The sequence below is a fragment of the Gadus morhua genome, chromosome 15, assembly GCF_902167405.1.
Source record: "Gadus morhua chromosome 15, gadMor3.0, whole genome shotgun sequence".
Classification (NCBI taxonomy): Eukaryota; Metazoa; Chordata; class Actinopteri; order Gadiformes; family Gadidae; genus Gadus; species Gadus morhua.
This window is the reverse complement of record NC_044062.1, coordinates 24905820-24920555: the sequence shown is the minus strand read 5'-3', so window position 1 is coordinate 24920555 and position 14736 is coordinate 24905820. Positions and strand designations below refer to the sequence as shown.

The 14736-nt window shown below is 42.6% G+C and overlaps 2 long non-coding RNA genes across 2 annotated transcripts; one reads left to right on the top strand and one right to left on the bottom strand.

Annotated features, from left to right (window-relative positions):
- Nucleotides 1-5641: 5641 nt before the first annotated feature.
- On the bottom strand, nucleotides 5642-12841 carry LOC115559525 (uncharacterized). Its single transcript, XR_003979600.1, has 3 exons — nucleotides 12755-12841; nucleotides 6348-6564; nucleotides 5642-5717 (listed from the first exon to the last, which is right to left on the bottom strand). It is a non-coding gene; the product is annotated as an uncharacterized LOC115559525 (long non-coding RNA).
- Nucleotides 6438-13642, top strand: LOC115559524 (uncharacterized). Its single transcript, XR_003979599.1, has 6 exons — nucleotides 6438-6569; nucleotides 12561-12637; nucleotides 12766-12837; nucleotides 12996-13040; nucleotides 13409-13450; nucleotides 13607-13642. It is a non-coding gene; the product is annotated as an uncharacterized LOC115559524 (long non-coding RNA).
- Nucleotides 13643-14736: the final 1094 nt, after the last annotated feature.

The window sequence follows — 14736 nt, the reverse complement described above, 5'->3', positions numbered from 1 at the left end:
CCTACAAACGTGTCTCCCCCCCCCCTCAACAAACGTGTCTCCCCCCCCCTACAATCGTGTGTCCCCCCCCCCCCTCAACAAACGTGTCTCCCCCCCACCCCCCCCCCCCCCCTCCCCGGTTCAAACACAGTCTCCCCCCCCCCCCCCCCCTACAATCATGTGTCCCCCCCCCCCCCCTCAACAACGTGTCTCCCCCCCCCCCCTCCCCGGTCAACAACAGTCCCCCCCCCCCCCCCCCCCCCCCGTCACAACAGTCCCCCCCCCCCCCCCCCCCCCCCCCCCCCCCCCCCTAAACAATCGTGTCCACAATTTGCCGCGAAAAGCCGTGAAACCCAAACCCCGAAACCCGCCTCCACAGCGGCACACGTGGATACTGTAGGTATAACACGCTATTTTTACGTTGAAATGCTACGTATCCAGTGTTCATGGAAACGTACACCCGTATACGTTTTTTTCTTGGCGACTGGGTTGCTTGATAACAGTACACATAATCATGTCTTTCCTTTATCTCTTACAACAGGCTTTTTTACAATGTATAATGTACCTCACAACTAAATTGCCCAAAACAAGTGTCTAGCTTTTGTGAGGGAAAATAACCTTTGAAATGACGGGTACATGAATTGATCCTGGCAAAAACATCAAAATGCACCCAAGCAAAATACACAAATAAGGTAAAACAAACATGAACCTTGACGTTTCAGTTTCTGGGGAGCCTCGAGCGCCAGGTTCAAGAGCAGTTGACTGCTCGAGCAATACACTGCTCCTGAACCAGGCGCACGAGCCTCCCCAGGGAAGATGCTCATCTTCCGTTGATGTAGTTGGCAACTACGGTCCATACTGACATTTACAGCAATAAGCTAATAATTATTTCATATTATATACAACTCTTGGTAAGTAGACTAACACGAATAGCGATCATGTTTGACTGTCGGTCTGTTAGCAACTTTAGTTAGACCATATTCGTTCATAGATGACTAACTAGATATACTAACTAACGTTAGCTTTATCATCAATGACATTCAGCTAAAGTCTGTGCCAAATTGCTAATGGCTACTGCTATGCCAGGATAAGTTATTGCGGTTATCACAGCTGTGTATATTTACTTCACATTAATGTAGTCTATGTGTTATATGAGGCTACGTTCATATATGAGTAACATTAAGAAACATTGCTCATATGGCCAACTTAAAATGTCAAATTGCCAAGAATAGCAGCTAAATGTCCGTTATATCAGAGACATCTATTGCGCTCGCGACATCGTTTGATTGATTATCAAAGTTCATGACAGGTTCTAGAAGGACATTGATAAAATATTAACGATTTCTTGTTTACAAAATGTTCGTTTGCTGTACTACAAGTAATGGGAATTTTATACCAATAATACTATGAATACATTATATTCGTTTAAGTCCCCCATTTCCCAAGAAATAACGTTGTCACGGTCACGGCGCTGGGTCCCTGACAGAGGTGGAAAGAGTACTAAAATATTTTACTCAAGTACAAGTACTGTTACTTCTGTTGAAATTGTACTCAAGTACGAGTAAAATTTACCGGTCAAAAAATCTACTCAAGTAAAAGTAAAAAGTAAATAATTTAAAATGTAAAAGTAAAGTAAAGTTACTTTTTTACAATCAGTGTTTTTCTGCCTCTACTGTGATGTGCAAAAGCCACACCTGGGAAATCGAAAGCCCACCTGGCAAATTCCTTCATTCCTCCCACCTTCATTAACATTTAGCATTTTAACTATTTATTATATGCAGACATGTTTTCTGAATCTGTACACACTATCTATTTTGTGCATCTGAATGAACATTTTGGTCACAAAACCTGCAACATGTCTCGCACTCGCTAATCATCAGTGTGCTGTGTTTAACGGATGTCAAAATGGCAGAGTGGAGTAGCAAACTAGCGCGGGATCACCTCTGTCATAGTATGCTTCAGCTCAAATCTGTTGCCGAATGTAATAGGGAATGTCCCCCTCCTCCAATACAGCCTTGAAATATGACCCAATACACAGATTACCATGCTTTCTACAGGCCCCTGACTTTACAAAGCTTATACAAGAAATATGAAAGTCAAATGTAGCGCCGAAATCTCGTAGCTTGCTGATTGCCCCAACAGTTCATGAACACATGAAAATGCTAAGCCCAACTGTCACTGCGAGAAAGACGGTTTGGTTTCACCACCGAAATCGTAGTTGGCATTGGCAATGGCAGTTGACAGTTGACCGTTTACATATCTGCGGCTGTCAATTGAAACATTGGGCTTATTTGTTTTGTTAATATGCTTTCTGGCCTGATGGATGCATTTGGTAGGACGGATAACGGCAGGTTAGCAAGCTAACGTGCATTATACTATTATTAGCCAACTGAATAAGCACATTAGTGGGCATAGTTCTAGCTAACTGCCGTCACAGTGCCAACAGGTTGCCACTTCAATATTGTATTACAGTATTAGCAGTACCATACACAGTTTTCGGGATATGGATAGCTTGTTGTCAGTTAAACCTGGAAAGGCACGAGAAACATGACTTACCTCAACGTGCTTTCGGAGATTCGATGTCCGAATTCTTGTAAGCTGATATGTTTGGACTTCTTCGGCACACATAGTTTTACATGCATGATATAGCTTTCTCCACGTTTCTCCACGAAGCTGAACATGTTTTCAAGATAGGGCCAGGGGTGCACTAGGTTAGAGGGATGAACGGCTCGTGTTGGTCTCCTCTGAAAGTAGCAGGTGAATCTCCATCGTCTGCCTCCATGTCAGCCATCATCGTTTGAGTGAGAGACAGGTCGTACGCGCCAACACTCTTTATAAAAGAACTAGGTTCTAGGCTAGAATTCTAGAGCTGCCGGCGCGCAGGGGGCTCAACGTTCAGTTTATTACATCCCATAATTCATTACAGTTTCAGTGAGATTTTTTTTTTACTCAGTAACGCTTGTGCTGTAAAATGTACCGAAGTACATTACTCCAAAGAAAATGTACTTAAGTAAAAGTAAAATTACACATTTTAAAAGTAGTTAAAAAAGTACAAGTACACAAAAAAGCTACTCAATTACAGTAACGTGAGTAATGTAATTCGTTACTTTCCACCTCTAGCAGCTAAATCCCGCGAAACCGTCGCGGGGAAATCCAAATCATTAAAATGATAAATTTACTACGGGAAATCGACCCGTGGACACGTCGGCCCATCTACATATTGTACATAATACTAAATAAAACCAAATATTAATGACCCCCTTCACCAAGCCTCCACAAGGGCAAGAAAAAAAATCTAATATATGAAGTACCGCGCTCACACTAACTAGACTTCTTTATATAACTTACTGCGTGCTGAATCCAACGTATCGTAATATTATTTCCTGAAAGAAAGGACAGCACTGTTGGCATCAAAACTTTTAATCGCCAACAACGGACGTTTCCCTTTTCAGCGTGTAATGGCCGGTGAAGAAGCATTACACCGCTGAAGGGGCGCGCGGCCCGAAACGTCCGTTGTTGGCGATTCAAAGTTTCGAAAGCACTGAGTGCTGTCCTTGCTTTCATGAAACCATAATACTACAACTCCATTTCTAATTACGCTTAATTGGAAACAATTCTGCTGCTTACCTTTGCTATGCCACATGTAATTCCTTGGCTGTCGTGGTGCAGCCTGCTGGCAACGACGACTAATGTGCACACAGCACAGAAGTGTGCCCCCTCATTACAAATGCATTGAACCGGAACTGAAATCACACGCAGCCTCTATTTTTTTAACCAATCTGATCGCAGTTGATTTAGTACGTCAGGTGTGCCATAATAAGAATGCATGTGCTTTTTCAACTTGAAGGGACTTGGGCAATACATTTCAAATTATATACATAACTAAAAACGAAATGTTATTAAATGTTAACATTCAAATACACATTCACACAGAATGCACGTTTTAATCCTGTCAGATAAGCACACTGCAAGCCATCTCATAAATAGTATATCTTAGTTTTTTTACAGCTGCTGTAGGACCTTCTACACTTCAAAGTGAATGTATTTGTATATTTATCCTGAAATAGGTCCTTAATAGGCTATACATTATTAGAAGGGGGATTCTTCACTTGCATGTGAAAGGGTTAAATGCAACTATTCATTGTTGTCACACTATTGCCATCAAAACTAACTTTGTGTTTTTTTTTCTTCTCATTTGCATATTTATGGGACACTGAAGACCATTCAAAGCTCACGGCAGAAAAAGGTATCAAACTTGCATTTCATAATTGTATCCGATACACACAGAGATGGCCTCTTATTGGAGTAAAGGAGGCGAGTCGTGTCCAAAGCAAGGGAGACAGAGAACGAGATTTTTGCAGCAATTACATTTAATCAGGCTGAAAATGCCCCCCTAGCTTACCAGATCTAGCACTGTGTGGGACAACTTCAGAATTCGAGAACAGTCTTGCCAAAACACTACAGACAGTGATGCCAAGTGAAAGAGAGGATTTTAGTGGGTTATCCAGCTCTGATGAAAGTGAAGCCTGAGGAAATGAGTTTTACAAGCTAAACTAATGCAATGGGCATCCAACTTTTGGCATTACTCTTGTTGCAGTTACCGCTCTTCTGTCAATATTGAGAGTACACCACTCTGAGCTGCCTAAAGATGCCAGGACACTTCTTGGCACTCAAAAGAAAATAGCTGTGCATGCATTAGTGGTGTGAATATCACCATTTTGGGATTGGCTAGGGAATTTTATCAAAATTGAATTTCAATCCATTTGCCTATAGCTGCCTTCAGACAATTCGGTTACAATTCAACAATCGACGGTTTACCCATTTCTAGAGTCAAAAGTTCAGTTTTGGCCAATTCTGGCGATGCTTGATGTGATTACACAAAAAACGCTTTTATTATTGGTTTGTTTGTGGAACTGGAAAACCATCTAGTGTGTATGACTACCTCAAAGAATTGTCAATGACCTTACCCAGCTACTGAGGAATGGAGTGACCTTCAGAGGTAAACCTCTAAAGGTGATGGTGTGCTCCTTCATTTGTGATGCTCCAGCACGTGCTTTTGTCAAACAGATGAAGGTCCCACAATGGCTACTCTGGGTGTGACAAGTGCAATCAAGTTGGCGTGTGGCAAAATAAAATGACATATCCTGAAATAAATGCCAGGCTTAGATCAGACGAAGACTTTGCTTTAATGTCAGACACAGATCACCACCTGCGACCTAGTCCCCTTACTGGCATTGTTCAGATGGTAACCCAGTTTCCATCTGAAATGTTGCGAAAGCCTCAACTACCATTACAACATGTAGTCTAGAGACTGTCAAGAGGTGCATCAAACTGTTACTCCACCTCCAAGTAAGCAACCCCTTTTGTACGACATACACCAGGATGGTCCTTTGCCTCTGCAATTCAGTACTGCCAAACAGTACAGAAAGGTTAGCAACAACAGATTTCAACAAAGACTGGGAACAACTGCCATAGCAGTAGGACAGGATATTGGACTGGTCCAAAACATTGTGCTATCCTCTGGTCAGTCTTCATCATCTACAGACGATTTGGGTACAAGGAATCCCATTTCACATATCCCTGCCCCTCCTCGAATAGGCTGTTTTCAGGTCCATACGTTGGTAGATGATCTTGAGGTTGAGCTCCTTGGGGATGTCAGCAGGAAAATGTGTGCTTTTTCCAGACCAAGACCATTATGTTGCCATCCCTCTTCTTCACCAATCCTAATTCCTTGTCTTCTGCAATCCAAAAAAGAAAGAAAAAAAAGATTTTTTGTTATTGAACTTTTTCTTTATATAAAATACACCAGTCCTAAAATCGAATTGATGAACGAATAGCCAAAAAAATATATATCTGAGTGGTGACAAACTGCTGTAAATCAGCTGTGAATGATCTGAGTAGTTAGAGTGCTTCAGCTGAGTAGCATTGTATACTCTGCTTTTTTTTTTCTTTCTATTTTTTTGTCTTTGTGAAGCTAATTCTGGGGAGGGGGCATTTGCCTCGAGCCCGGCAAGCCTTTGAAGATAGTTAGGTTGTAGATAGTTAGGCTTAGATAGTAGTTAGAGACGACAGGTTTCAGAGTACGTCTTCACACAAGTTAAGCTGGTGTATGCAGTTCTCTCACCACTTATGATAGTGATTCAATTTTCAATTAAATTGTATTTGTATAGCCCTTAATCACCATTACAGTCTCAAAGGGCTTAACAGGCCAAATATTTCTGAGACTGATCAACTGTGATCACTGTTGATCTTGCAACATACACACTATGTTATATATAACAACAACGACTGATATATAGGCCAAATATATTTCTACAGCTTATTTTTCACACTCAAAACACAGCGATTTTTTATTTTCTTTCATTCACCTCATTGACAGATGGCACAGGTGTGGAAGGTCGTCGAATTCAAAGATAGGAGCACTACCATAGTGCCAAGCAGCTGGTTGGAGGAGGCAGGGGAGTCATGGAATTGTTTCTGGCCTCCTAGTTCTTATGATCATATCCGCCTCCAGAAGGCAGTCGCGCACCACCTTCCTCCAGGTGCAGCGTGGGACGTGCACGGTGACGTGAGGGTCTTGGTTAGCTGTGGTAAGGAAAAATGCTGCATATGAAAACGTTTCTATAAGATTCAACTTGCTCAATTTCACTAATGCATGCCATTCCCTTTCAGCAACATATGTTAAGGCAAAGGACTACCTGAAAAAGTCCTTACAGTGCTTAACATCAGACAAGACCCTATCAGAAGGAAAAGAAGGTAAAAAACAAAAAATGTTCTCCTCTCCAGAGGTGAATGGGGCCACACATTCCCGCTATCCATCAGACCCTCCCAACCCTCTAAGCCCCTTCCTTGGATAAACGACTCCCTTCCAGTGGCGTTTCTACATTAGGGGCAGGTGGGGCAGTGCCCCACCAGACCCACGAGATGGCGCTGTTGAGCAGAAGGCGCAATCCATTCCTACTTCGTGGCAAACTATATATATATTTTTATATGCAAAGTAGCGTACATATTTGTGTGAATAAACTTGACTCACAAGCATTATAGCCTTGTTTTGGAGTAATTTGATTCGTGTGTTCTACTGCCTGTGTGCTTGCTTGAATGAACGTTGTCTATATTTACGTTTCCTGTTTCCGGAGGGGCAAAGACCCACGCTGCCCCACCGTTACCATAGAAACAGCAATGAGCGCGAACCACACCGGCCAAAGTTAACATTGAGGCTAGGGGCAATTTCAAATTTGCCCCTAGACGTTAACTGCGTAATCTACGTATTCTACGTAATGTAGACTTGGATAATGCGAAACCCGCGAAAACTCTACCCTGAGACTAAGCAAAAAAGAAATACAGTGAGAGTGAGATCAGGAGTTACAGGAGATTTACAGAAGAGTTCGCTATCGGTAGTTTTTTAATGAATGAATAACAATGAATAACGTAGATTATTTGCTGAGGGTGCAATTCAGCACATTGCCGCCGGAAGAAAAATTAGAAATAAAACGTTTGGGACCACACAGACCAGACGACTTCATTCTGAACCAGCCTGGTGAGAAAACCAACCGAAATCTCAAGATGGAGTGGTTTGAAAGAAAGACATGGCTAACTGCGAGCACAACAAAAAGAGCACTGTTTTGCTTTCCATGCCTTCTTTTTGGAAATACCACAAGAACGGTAAAGCATGAAAGTAGCAAAGCTCATATCAATTGCGCCATGAAATTGGGACTATTGGGACGGGTCAACATCATGGCACAGCTGGACAGTGCTTATCAGCGGAGCATTTTAGAGCACAACAAGCAGGCGGAGGAAAACCGATATGTACTGGGGAGACTGATATCGTGCCTAAAGCTGTGTGGGAAGTGTGAACTGGGTCTGCGTGGTCACGATGAGTCGGCCGACTCTGTAAACCCAGGCATTTTTAGGTACATTTTTTAAACGATGTGCGAGGGCGACACCAGGCTGAGACGTCACTACGATTCGGAGCCTACGTTCAAGGGGACATCAAGCACCATTCAGAACGAACTCCTGGATTGCATGTTTGAGGTCTACAGGTGTGAGGTGGCCAAGCATTTGCGGGACACCCAGTTTGTAGCTGTCCAGGCGGATGAGACCACTGATGCCTCATGCAAATCGCAAATGGTCATAGTCCTGAGATACATGGTGGACAGCAGCGTCACAGAGCGGTTTCTTGAGTTCATTGAAGTGAAGGACAAAACTGCCATTGGCCTTTCTACTGCTATGAAACATGTCCTCGACCCACTGGGACTGAATGACAAGCTCATAGCCCAAACCTATGACGGGGCAGCGGTTATGCGTGGCAGTGTAGGCGGCGTGCAAGTACTTATTAAGGAAAGCTACAAAAACGCAATATTTGTACATTGCTACGCACACCAGCTGAACCTAACTCTGCAGCAAGTATGTGCATCCAGGATCAGTGAGCTGAAGGTGTTCTTTGCTGATCTGTCTGGATTTGCCACGTTCTTCTCCACCTCACCGAAACGAACGGCGGCTCTGGCAGAGACATCGGACAGGCGGATCCCGCTGCCACCCGGCACCCGATGGAATTTTAAAAGCAGGACCGTGAATGTGGTATGGGAAACTCGCGAAGATATACTGGAGTGTCTGGATAACATTCGCACTAAACCAGGATGGGACAAGGTGTCCATCAGCGAGGCATTCGGCCTCTCCATTCACCTGCGGGATCGTACGTTTCTCCAGCTGCTGGAGTTCTTTGCCAGAGTTATGCCAGAAGTGGTTGTTTTGTATGGCATACTACAGAAAAGAGAGATTGACGCATCTGGGGTGAATCGTGCAGTGGAGAATTTCAAAGTGCACGTGAAAGAAATCAGAGAGAAAGCAGATGAGATTGGTAACCAAGCCAGTGAGGAGCCGGGCACATCAAAGCGCAGGAAAACAAATACGCCTGCCGTGATGAAGGAGGCCTGTGATACGATGATTGCGCAAGTGGAAGACCGGTTCTCACAGAGTGACCATCTTATTGCCGCACAACTGGTGGACTGGGAAATCTGCACTGTGGCTGTTCAAAGCCATTCACGACAACAACCTGCAAGAGGCCTTGTCTGAAACCTGCACTCTACTCAGCATCATCATCACAACCCCCATGACGTCTGCGGAGTCTGAGAGGAACTTTTCAACGCTGAAAAGGATAAAGACTTTCACTAGGAACACGATGGGACAGAAGAGACTGAACGCCCTCTCCATGCTTTCTATTGAAAAAACCTTCATTAATGGACTGATGGATTTTAACGACAAAGTAATCGAGAGGTTTGCTCAAGCAAAGAACCGTCGAGCCAACTTCCTTTTTAAGTGATCGGCATTGGTGAGTCAAAACCTTTTTTTTTTTTTGGAGCTGAAGGAGATCGTCTTTTTTGTTTAATAAATTATTGAAGTTATTGAATCTATGTGTCTGTCTAATTGTTTTACTTTAATCAATGCTATTGTAGCGACCATGGGACAGTTACATAGTTTGTGTGTTATGTGTTACATTATATTTCGTTGTCCGTTATGCCAGTTGTTCTATGTGCATGTATTGTAATGTTCTTCTTGTCATTCAGCGTGGGGGCGAATCATTAGGTCAGCTGGGGGAGGGCCTTGGAAGAACCTGAGGGTGGGGGCCTGCACGCGAGTGAGACCGTGTTGGGGGTTGCCGGGGTAACCGGGGTTTGTTTTGGTCCGGTTTTCAGCTGTTGGTGACAATGTTGACAATGTTGTTACAACGTTACGGGTTTCAGTGACCTGGTTTTTGGTTCATTAAAACTACCTTCAACTACTAATGACTCGACATGATTATGTCACCGGCGAGGTCGTTACACTATATTATAGTGCGTACCATGTTGGCGCTCTGAGATTCTTTGGAACGTTTGCGTTTAAAATATAATGCAATATTATTATTATAATTTTTATTATTATTATTATAGGCAACATCTTTGTGTCGTACTGAGCGCTAAAGCATGTGAAATGTATTTATATAGGATGTCTGCCCCCTGCTGGCACTCAAAATGCAGCCCATAGTATACCTGACTGGTCTATATACGTAGGCCTACTGTTATAATAATCAGCTACCTCTATTTTTCTGACGTAATATGACGTCATATCAATTTGCCCCATCAGAAATTTCAGGCTAAAATCGCCACTGCTCCCTTCAATCGATGCGCTCTAACCTCATGGGCTGCTGAGAGAGAATGGCATAAAACTAACAACCTATCAGATTTAACGGAATACCAGTAACTATTATCATCTTTTGCTTACAATGTCACAGCAGCGAAAAGGTCTTGTTACAATGACAAGATTCACAATACAACTGACACCCGGAAACTGTTCTCTACTTTCAAATATCTACTAAACCTTTCCCCTCTTGCTACAAACCTCACAGCAGACCCTTATGCTTCATTCTTTACTGACAAAGTGGCTGCTAATAGCAGGCAGTTCTCTGAACCATCCACAGGCAACTTATCATCCCTCACTACCTTCGAAAAGCTCCTGAAAACTCAGCTCTTCCTAGAATGACTCTTGTCCTAACACTTTTTAACTTTCAATGCACTCTCTTCCATCTTTCTATTGCACTTAAACTTCAGACAGTGTTCGGGTGACTAGTGACACTTTTTGGCACTCTTAGCAAGGTTTTAAATAGTGTTGTAGCTTAAATGTTAGTCCTCTTGTAAATCGCTTCAGCTCAAAGCATCTGCTAAATGCATAAATGTATATGTTCTCTGTTAAAGGTTGTATAGGTGATTTGCTTTTTTGGCCATTTTTGCAAAATTACTTGAAATCCTTATCATAACCCGCTTACAGCCACTGAGTTAGAAGTACTGGCATGAAAATTAAACAAGTCAATCATCTGTGGAACGGGCAGGGCTCGAAAAACTCCAGCCAATCATTTCCATTGCCACCGAGTTGCATTGGACAGTAAGTACGTCAATCAAACGGTCGTACTGCACTCCCCCTCCCCCGCGCCCCGCGCGCGACCCCTTCGTGCAGTACTCGTGACCCAGAGCTCGTGACCCAGAGCAAGCTCCTGTTTGTTGTTATCCTGCGGTAGCTACTGGAACTAGTTAATCCACATTTGGACCTAGCAGTAGAAGACAATTTCCATGGCAGACAAGACGCCACCATCCCCCACCACCACCACCACCAGCAAAGAGAAGGAAAACTCTTTTTCAGAGAGTAATTGATAATAAAAACGCTGAAAGAGAAAAACTGAAATCAAGAATAATCCTAGGCGCTGCTTTCGAACGTTGGCGGCAACTGAAGGACGAGAAGGGTCTAAAAACCGATGCTTGTGTGGCGGTTGACCTAGTTTCAAAGTTTATACCGTTTATACTCGGTAATACCGGTGTGGAGACGAGTGTATTACTCGGTGTGAAAATGTCCACACCGCGGCAACCCTAGTGAAAACCAGGACTTCCAATACAATTATATGAAACAAACATAATTTTTCTAAAAATAGTAATGATTTATGTGACCGTTTAATGTTTATAACATCTGGTCCAACCATTGCAGCGAGAACGTATTCTCAGCAGGGGGTGCTGGGAAAAAAAAAACTCAGCCTGCACTAGACTCGCAACTCGTTACATTGATAAAAAAAGATGTATAGCAGCGCAGCTCAATTACACCAGTGCATGCGCGGACAGTTGAAAATCGATCGTTCACATCCAGCTGCTCACAGAACAAGTTTAGCGCACCACCGCTACCCTCACACTTTTTCATATAACCTTTTTTCAGCACTAGGTCATATGAGCATTAAATAAATGCTGCGTCTCAAAATGCCTTGGACAGCAGCGAGGATGACTCGCTTTGCCACGGGCCGAAACAGTTCGGAGCGACCACAGCCAGAGCGAACACAGCGGGGCAGAGGAGTGTCAGGAATAGTCTTTGGTGTACACATCAGTACGGCCTATTTGCACTACTGTTTAGTGGCAATGCAGTGTTTTATTCGATGCCTTTTTATTTTCGTATATTATTTCAATGAATACAATTTATTTATTCATAAAAAACGGATCTGGTCTTCAAATCTTTTTTCCAAATATAGGTCGTCTTACAATGGGGTTTGTGTTTATATTCGGACCAATACGGTACAGCGGGCGCTCACATGACGTTAAGCATTTCCTGGTGCATAATGTGACGCTTCAGAACCTAAAATCCCGTATCTCCCCGTTGACACGACAACACATAACCGGCGTTTTCAGAAATCTCCACTTTGGCCGGAGTTTTTAGAAATGATCGTTTTCTGTGATAAGACAGGGCCTCGGACAGGGGGTGTTGCAGCACCCCCAGCACTCCTACTTCCCGCGGTACTGGGTGCAACTTACAGCTGAATGTAGTGCCATGTTGTTAAACGAAAACCTACGCTAGCCTGGCTCGCTCTCGCGCATCTCTGTTCGCGCTCGTGCATGATTGCGCGTCCAGGTACTTGGAATGGGTGGAGTCAGAGTCAGCGTTGAAGGAGAGGGGGTAGGACCATTTGAGTTGTGTATTTTCAAAATCTGCTGGCGTTTCGCAAATCACCTACCCAACCTTTAATATTTCTGGTGTTACCCACTGACTGCCATGACTGTCCTTGCTTTGTTCCAAAGGCCAAACTCACGCTACCTGCAGGAGCCAGCTGGAAGAGTCCAGACCACTAGGGGCCCGCCGCAACACTTTTTTGAAGGTGCAGACCTTTAGAGTTAAACTGAACAGCAATGAAACATTTTAGAAATTAAAATATAAATATTTCAGAAACGGCTGTTTGACTGCCCATTTAGTCTGAAATTAAACTGGCGCTTACTATGCTTCAAGGTGTGGACACTGATGACGAGGCACCACCCCCCCTAAGGAAAACAGCCCGACAATCTGTAGATGTAGGGCCAGGTAGGAGGGGCTAAAAAATATGTTGTATGTGTTTACTGGTTAATGCCAGTACAAATGGTACTTTGAAGCACCATTTGAAACAACAGCATGTTTAACACAAATGTTAGAAATACCATTTGGCTCTCTTATTCAGTTTTGAAGTGTTTAATTTTTTTCAGACATCAATAGTGAGTGGCTATTTGGGCCATCGACCACCCAAAGAGGTAATTTTACTTATCAATAATTGTTCCTCATACATAGTTTTCCCCATCTGCCCCGTTGATCATTGCTTCACCAACACGTTTTTTGACACATTTCATTGTTGGTCTGAATGGTTGAAGGACTACCCAACTGCATACAAAGCCATTCCTCTTGTGCAGTAAAGAATACACCACACACACACACACACACACACACACACACACACACACACACACACACACACACACACACACACACACACCTCTGTTGTTGGCATCCCAGGACCAAGCCGAACTTCCTCGATATGAGGCTAACTGATGGTTGAACAAGTAAAACTTAAAATATTGTAACTTACACACAATTACATGAAATTATTATTTTTGTATTCCAGCTCAATCAAATGGCAGCCAGAGACTTGAGCTACTACATCTAGGTAAGCGTCAGTAGAACACCTAATTTCAACATGTATTTATTGAAAATGTATTTATATTAATTTCTTACAAGGTAAATCTTACAAACTCTTCCTTAAATACACTACTTTGAAAAAAATACTTGACACTTGACACTAATCAATGACTTTTAAATATAGATACAGTCCAACCAAGCCACCAGCTATTGCATGTTAAGTCGAGGAGACAAACATTCTAACCATTTTTTCATCATTATCATACACATTATAATTAAGATGAAATGGGAAAGTACACCAAAGTACACCAAACCCCAGAAAACATTTCTAATAAGTAACTTACATGAACAGATATGGGAATATCTAAAGTCGTGGAGCTGCTTTCCAAAGTACTGGAAGAAAATACATTGATGAAAGCGGAAATTACCAACCTGGGGAGTGAAGTGAGGGCGCTTAGGACGCTTTTCAATTAGCAGAGGCTGTTATGAGAGAAACCCCCTGCGAAAAACCAAAGATGGTAGGTACAAATCTGCACTACCCAAAAGCTAGTCAAAGTATATGTGTAAATGAATAAAACCATACCTCTTTTTTCCAGCCATCCACTACATCACCCAGTATTTGTAGGAATTATCTTTCAAAACAAAATTAACACATTACTCATTATGTGAAACAGTGAGGAGTTCACCTAACCTAAATTGGTACATACAGTATCTCACAAAACCCTATGCCATTTTTTCAAATGTTTTATTGTATCTTCTCATGGGATAACTCCATAGACATGAAACTTTGATGTAACTTAAAGAACTCAGTGTAGAGTTTGTAGATTACGATAGATTTATTGTCACTATGGGCGCAATGGTCATGTTCATAATTAAGTGTACTCAGTTATGTGGCCAGCTGTTTAGTTGTTAATGGATGTGTTTTTAGTCATATTCTGAGGACAATAAATCTATAGTTCTCTACAATACGTATAATGACTAGTTTAAGTTATAATAAAGTTTCATGCCAAGGGTTATCCTATGAAAAGATACAATAAAATATTTGCAAAAATGGGAGGGGTGTAGGCCTATTCACTTTTGGGAGATATTGTAATTATACATGTTACAATTATCAATGTTTCACTTGTTTGTTTGTTGGTTTATTATGTCTTGTCAGATCTTAAAGGTCCCATGACATGCTATTTTATGTATTCTTTAATATAGGTATTAGTGGGCAACTAACACAGTATTCAAAGACGTTCCCGAAATTCAGCCGCGGTGCAGAGTTACAGCCACTCCGAGCCAGTCGCACATTGAGCTTCCCCCAAATGCGCT